The sequence below is a fragment of the Zootoca vivipara genome, chromosome 16, assembly GCF_965207765.1.
Source record: "Zootoca vivipara chromosome 16, rZooViv2.hap1.1, whole genome shotgun sequence".
NCBI classification, from domain to species: Eukaryota; Metazoa; Chordata; class Lepidosauria; order Squamata; family Lacertidae; genus Zootoca; species Zootoca vivipara.
In genome coordinates this window covers 42,193,383-42,200,882 of record NC_142599.1, presented here as the reverse complement: position 1 = coordinate 42,200,882, position 7,500 = coordinate 42,193,383, and positions in this window count along the sequence as shown.

The window sequence follows — 7,500 nt, the reverse complement described above, 5'->3', positions numbered from 1 at the left end:
CCTTTCCCTCCCTCCCTCCCTCCCACCCACCGGGTAGACCGGCACAACGCCGGGACCTTTGCTTATGAAGGTCTGCGGCGGGCAGGCAGGCAGGCAGGCAGGCAGGCAGGCAGCAGGCAGGCAGGCAGGCAGGCAGGCAGGCAGGCAGGCAGCAGGCAGGCAGGCAGGCAGGCAGGCAGGCAGGCCTTTCCCTCCCTCCCTCCCTCCCTCCCACCCACCGGGTAGACCGGCACAACGCCGGGACCTTTGCTTATGAAGGTCTGCGGCGGGCAGGCAGGCAGGCAGGCAGGCAGGCAGGCAGGCAGGCAGGCAGGCCTTTCCCTCCCTCCCTCCCTCCCACCCACCGGGTAGACCGGCACGACGCCGGGACCTTTGCTTATAAAGGTCTCTGGGATCTACCAGACAGACGGCGCCTGTCACTTGATTTAGGAGGACTGGGGCGACCCCGTGTGGCCAGCGGATAGCTAGGTAGGCAGCGCGGCCATTCCCCCCCCCCACTTGGGTGGGCCGTCTTTGTGTGTGTGTGTCTGTCTGTCTGGCCTGTGTGTGTGTGTGTGAGAGAGAGAGAGAGAGAGAGAGAGAGTGATACTTGTGTCCATCTCTCTCTCTCTCTCTCTCTCTCTCTCTCTCTCTGTGTGTGTGTGTGTGTGTGTGTGTGTCTCCCCCACACAAGCACATGCTCTGTTTGAGTCTATGCTTGCATGAGAGAGATATTTTGTGTCTTTCAGTCTCCCTCCCCCGCAAAAGAGTTTTGTTTTGTGTTTTCTTTGTTTGTGTGTTGTGTGTGTGTGTGTGTGAGAGAGAGAGAGAGATTTTGTGTCCATTTCTGTCTCCCCTGCACACTTGAGTGCGAGTGCGAGGTGTATTTGATTCCTGTCCTCTCTCTGTCTCCTCGGCACAAGCACATGCTCTGTTTCAGTGTATGCCAGCGTGAGAGAGATATCTTGTGTCTTTCCGTCTCCCTCCCTCGCAAACAAGTTTGTTCCGCGTTGCGTGCGTGCGTTCGATATTGTCCCTGTTGTTGTTATTCTGCGTGCGTCCATGCAGTCGAAATGGGGGTTTGTGCGTTTGTGTATGTGTTTGTGTGTCCTGGCCTGCCTGGGTCTCTCTCTCTTTTTGATATATTTTGGGTCCGTCTCTCTGTGTCTGTCTCTGTCCCCCGCAAGCAAGGACGTGGGTGTATTTTTATATGTCTCTCTCTCTCTCTCTCTCTCTCTCTCTCTCTCTCTCTCTCTCTGTGTGTGTGTGTGTGTGTGTGTGTGAGAGAGAGAGAGAGAGAGAGAGAGAAGCACCTTAGAGACCACCTAAGTTTTTCATCGCTATGATGCACACTTCTTCAGGCACACGAAAGCTCGTAGCGATGACAAACCTAGTTCCTCTCTAAGGTGCTACTGCTGCAAGAATATACCCCATCCAGCCCACTGACTCGCACCGTTGCGTGGTCCCCCGTAAAGAAGGGTCGTCCGAACGCCTGTCCTCTACGAACCCCAGTTCCCATTGCTGTAATGGGTTGACCGGGTGTTTCATTCGGATGGGATCCATTCAGCCCTGAGTGCACACTGGAAGGTAAGATCCTTGAAGCTGAGGCCTCAATACTTTGGCCACCCCACGAGAAGAGAAGACTCCCTGGAAAAGACCCTGACGTTGGGAAAGATGGAAGGCACAAGGAGAAGGGGACGACAGAGGACCAGATAAGGTTGGAAGGTGTTCTCGTGGCTACCAACAGGAGTCTGACCAAACTGCGGGAGGCAGTGGAAGACAGGAGTGCATGGCGAAGAGTCGGACACGACTAAACGACAACAATCTTGTCAAATGGTTACTGTCTTGCTGTCTGTCTCTCTGTATCCCCGTGTCTGTGTCTACCCCGTACGCAAGGGAAGCCATGCCGTGTGCTCCACCCCCCCCCGAAAAGGCACACCAAGTGTTTTCTCCCTTAATGCCCCTGCGGGTCGACCGGGCGTTTCATTCAAATGGGCCACTCACTGCACTCTAACCGAGAGTTGTGAAGGGACGGCGCCCCTAGTGGCGGCTGAGCTGGTACCGGGGAGCCTCAGCCCCTCCGGCGGGTAGACCGGGAAGAAATGCTTTCTCCGGGTAGACCGGACGTCCCAGACTCTCCGACGAGTAGACCGGGAGGCCTTGCTTTCGGGGAGGTAGACCGGGAAGCCCCAGATTCTCCGGCGAGTAGACCGCGGCAACCGGCGGGTAGACCGGGAAGACTTGCTTTCTCCGGGTAGACCAGACGTCCCAGCCTCTCCGGCGAGTAGCCCGGGAAAACCGGCGCGGAAGGGCGGGTAGACCGGGAGGCCTTGCTTTGGGAGAGGTAGACCGGGAAGCCCCAGACTCTCCGGCGAGTAGACCGGGGCAACCGGCGGGTAGACCGGGAAGACTTGCTTTCTCCGGGTAGACCGGACGCCCCAGCCTCTCCGGCGAGTAGACCGGGGCAACCGACGCGGAAGGGCGGGTAGACCGGGAGGCTTTGCATTCGGGGAAGTAGACCGGGAAGCCCCAGCCTCTCCGGCGGGTAGACCGGGGCAACCGGCGCCCTTGCGAGTCGACCGGGAAGACTTGCTTTCTCTCAGGTAGACCGGGACGTCCCAGGCTCTCCGGCGAGTAGACCGGGAGGCCTTGCTTTCGGGGAGGTAGACCGGGAAGCCCCAGACTCTCCGGCGAGTAGACCGGGGCAACCGGCGGGTAGACCGGGAAGACTTGCTTTCTCCGGGTAGACCGGACGTCCCAGCCTCTCCGGCGGGTAGACCGGGGCAACCGGCGCCCTTGCGAGTCGACCGGGAAGACTTGCTTTCTCTCAGGTAGACCGGGAAGCCCCAGACTCTCCGGCGAGTAGACCGGGGCAACCGGCGGGTAGACCGGGAAGACTTGCTTTCTCCGGGTAGACCGGACGCCCCAGCCTCTCCGGCGAGTAGACCGGGACAACCGACGCGGAAGGGCGGGTAGACCGGGAGGCTTTGCTTTCGGGGAAGTAGACCGGGAAGCCCCAGCCTCTCCGGCGGGTAGACCGGGGCAAGCGGCGCCCTTGCGAGTCGACCGGGAAGACTTGCTTTCTCTCAGGTAGACCGGGACGTCCCAGGCTCTCCGGCGAGTAGACCGGGGCAACCGGCGGGTAGACCGGGAAGACTTGCTTTCTCCGGGTAGACCGGACGCCCCAGCCTCTCCGGCGAGTAGACCGGGACAACCGACGCGGAAGGGCGGGTAGACCGGGAGGCTTTGCTTTCGGGGAAGTAGACCGGGAAGCCCCAGCCTCTCCGGCGGGTAGACCGGGGCAAGCGGCGCCCTTGCGAGTCGACCGGGAAGACTTGCTTTCTCTCAGGTAGACCGGGACGTCCCAGGCTCTCCGGCGAGTAGACCGGGGCAATCGGCGGGTAGACCGGGAAGACTTGCTTTCTCCGGGTAGACCGGACGCCCCAGCCTCTCCGGCGAGTAGACCGGGGCAACCGACGTGGAAGGGCGGGTAGACCGGGAGGCTTTGCTTTCGGGGAAGTAGACCGGGAAGCCCCAGCCTCTCCGGCGGGTAGACCGGGGCAAGCGGCGCCCTTGCGAGTCGACCGGGAAGACTTGCTTTCTCTCAGGTAGACCGGGACGTCCCAGGCTCTCCGGCGAGTAGACCGGGAGGCCTTGCTTTCGGAGAGGTAGACCGGGAAGCCCCAGACTCTCCGGCGAGTAGACCGGGGCAACCGGCGGGTAGACCGGGAAGACTTGCTTTCTCCGGGTAGACCGGACGCCCCAGCCTCTCCGGCGAGTAGACCGGGGCAACCGACGCGGAAGGGCGGGTAGACCGGGAGGCTTTGCTTTCGGGGAAGTAGACCGGGAAGCCCCAGCCTCTCCGGCGGGTAGACCGGGGCAAGCGGCGCCCTTGCGAGTCGACCGGGAAGACTTGCTTTCTCTCAGGTAGACCGGGACGTCCCAGGCTCTCCGGCGAGTAGACCGGGAGGCCTTGCTTTCTCTCAGGTAGACCGGGAAGCCCCAGACTCTCCGGCGAGTAGACCGGGGCAACCGGCGGGCAGACCGGGAAGACTTGCTTTCTCCGGGTAGACCGGACGCCCCAGCCTCTCCGGCGAGTAGACCGGGACAACCGACGCGGAAGGGCGGGTAGACCGGGAGGCTTTGCATTCGGGGAAGTAGACCGGGAAGCCCCAGCCTCTCCGGCGGGTAGACCGGGGCAACCGGCGCCCTTGCGAGTCGACCGGGTAGACTTGCTTTCTCTCAGGTAGACCGGGACGTCCCAGGCTCTCCGGCGAGTAGACCGGGAGGCCTTGCTTTCTCTCAGGTAGACCGGGAAGCCCCAGACTCTCCGGCGAGTAGACCGGGGCAACCGGCGGGTAGACCGGGAAGACTTGCTTTCTCCGGGTAGACCGGACGCCCCAGCCTCTCCGGCGAGTAGACCGGGGCAACCGACGCGGAAGGGCGGGTAGACCGGGAGGCTTTGCATTCGGGGAAGTAGACCGGGAAGCCCCAGCCTCTCCGGCGGGTAGACCGGGGCAACCGGCGCCCTTGCGAGTCGACCGGGAAGACTTGCTTTCTCTCAGGTAGACCGGGACGTCCCAGGCTCTCCGGCGAGTAGACCGGGAGGCCTTGCTTTCGGGGAGGTAGACCGGGAAGCCCCAGACTCTCCGGCGAGTAGACCGGGGCAACCGGCGGGTAGACCGGGAAGACTTGCTTTCTCCGGGTAGACCGGACGTCCCAGCCTCTCCGGCGGGTAGACCGGGGCAACCGGCGCCCTTGCGAGTCGACCGGGAAGACTTGCTTTCTCTCAGGTAGACCGGGAAGCCCCAGACTCTCCGGCGAGTAGACCGGGGCAACCGGCGGGTAGACCGGGAAGACTTGCTTTCTCCGGGTAGACCGGACGCCCCAGCCTCTCCGGCGAGTAGACCGGGACAACCGACGCGGAAGGGCGGGTAGACCGGGAGGCTTTGCTTTCGGGGAAGTAGACCGGGAAGCCCCAGCCTCTCCGGCGGGTAGACCGGGGCAAGCGGCGCCCTTGCGAGTCGACCGGGAAGACTTGCTTTCTCTCAGGTAGACCGGGACGTCCCAGGCTCTCCGGCGAGTAGACCGGGGCAACCGGCGGGTAGACCGGGAAGACTTGCTTTCTCCGGGTAGACCGGACGCCCCAGCCTCTCCGGCGAGTAGACCGGGACAACCGACGCGGAAGGGCGGGTAGACCGGGAGGCTTTGCTTTCGGGGAAGTAGACCGGGAAGCCCCAGCCTCTCCGGCGGGTAGACCGGGGCAACCGGCGCCCTTGCGAGTCGACCGGGAAGACTTGCTTTCTCTCAGGTAGACCGGGACGTCCCAGGCTCTCCGGCGAGTAGACCGGGGCAATCGGCGGGTAGACCGGGAAGACTTGCTTTCTCCGGGTAGACCGGACGCCCCAGCCTCTCCGGCGAGTAGACCGGGGCAACCGACGTGGAAGGGCGGGTAGACCGGGAGGCTTTGCTTTCGGGGAAGTAGACCGGGAAGCCCCAGCCTCTCCGGCGGGTAGACCGGGGCAAGCGGCGCCCTTGCGAGTCGACCGGGAAGACTTGCTTTCTCTCAGGTAGACCGGGACGTCCCAGGCTCTCCGGCGAGTAGACCGGGAGGCCTTGCTTTCGGAGAGGTAGACCGGGAAGCCCCAGACTCTCCGGCGAGTAGACCGGGGCAACCGGCGGGTAGACCGGGAAGACTTGCTTTCTCCGGGTAGACCGGACGCCCCAGCCTCTCCGGCGAGTAGACCGGGGCAACCGACGCGGAAGGGCGGGTAGACCGGGAGGCTTTGCTTTCGGGGAAGTAGACCGGGAAGCCCCAGCCTCTCCGGCGGGTAGACCGGGGCAAGCGGCGCCCTTGCGAGTCGACCGGGAAGACTTGCTTTCTCTCAGGTAGACCGGGACGTCCCAGGCTCTCCGGCGAGTAGACCGGGAGGCCTTGCTTTCTCTCAGGTAGACCGGGAAGCCCCAGACTCTCCGGCGAGTAGACCGGGGCAACCGGCGGGCAGACCGGGAAGACTTGCTTTCTCCGGGTAGACCGGACGCCCCAGCCTCTCCGGCGAGTAGACCGGGACAACCGACGCGGAAGGGCGGGTAGACCGGGAGGCTTTGCATTCGGGGAAGTAGACCGGGAAGCCCCAGCCTCTCCGGCGGGTAGACCGGGGCAACCGGCGCCCTTGCGAGTCGACCGGGTAGACTTGCTTTCTCTCAGGTAGACCGGGACGTCCCAGGCTCTCCGGCGAGTAGACCGGGAGGCCTTGCTTTCTCTCAGGTAGACCGGGAAGCCCCAGACTCTCCGGCGAGTAGACCGGGGCAACCGGCGGGTAGACCGGGAAGACTTGCTTTCTCCGGGTAGACCGGACGCCCCAGCCTCTCCGGCGAGTAGACCGGGGCAACCGACGCGGAAGGGCGGGTAGACCGGGAGGCTTTGCATTCGGGGAAGTAGACCGGGAAGCCCCAGCCTCTCCGGCGGGTAGACCGGGGCAACCGGCGCCCTTGCGAGTCGACCGGGAAGACTTGCTTTCTCTCAGGTAGACCGGGACGTCCCAGGCTCTCCGGCGAGTAGACCGGGAGGCCTTGCTTTCGGGGAGGTAGACCGGGAAGCCCCAGACTCTCCGGCGAGTAGACCGGGGCAACCGGCGGGTAGACCGGGAAGACTTGCTTTCTCCGGGTAGACCGGACGTCCCAGCCTCTCCGGCGGGTAGACCGGGGCAACCGGCGCCCTTGCGAGTCGACCGGGAAGACTTGCTTTCTCTCAGGTAGACCGGGAAGCCCCAGACTCTCCGGCGAGTAGACCGGGGCAACCGGCGGGTAGACCGGGAAGACTTGCTTTCTCCGGGTAGACCGGACGCCCCAGCCTCTCCGGCGAGTAGACCGGGACAACCGACGCGGAAGGGCGGGTAGACCGGGAGGCTTTGCTTTCGGGGAAGTAGACCGGGAAGCCCCAGCCTCTCCGGCGGGTAGACCGGGGCAACCGGCGCCCTTGCGAGTCGACCGGGAAGACTTGCTTTCTCTCAGGTAGACCGGGACGTCCCAGGCTCTCCGGCGAGTAGACCGGGGCAACCGGCGGGTAGACCGGGAAGACTTGCTTTCTCCGGGTAGACCAGACGTCCCAGCCTCTCCGACGAGTAGACCGGAGCAACCGACGCGGAAGGGCGAGTAGACCGGGAGGCCTTGCTTTCGGGGAGGTAGACCGGGAAGCCCCAGCCTCTCCGGCGGGTAGACCGGGGCAAGCGGCGCCCTTGCGAGTCGACCGGAAAGACTTGCTTTCTCTCAGGTAGACCGGGACGTCCCAGGCTCTCCGGCGAGTAGACCGGGAGGCCTTGCTTTCGGGGAGGTAGACCGGGAAGCCCCAGACTCTCCGGCGAGTAGACCGCGGCAACCGGCGGGTAGACCGGGAAGACTTGCTTTCTCCGGGTAGACCAGACGTCCCAGCCTCTCCGGCGAGTAGCCCGGGAAAACCGGCGCGGAAGGGCGGGTAGACCGGGAGGCCTTGCTTTCGGAGAGGTAGACCGGGAAGCCCCA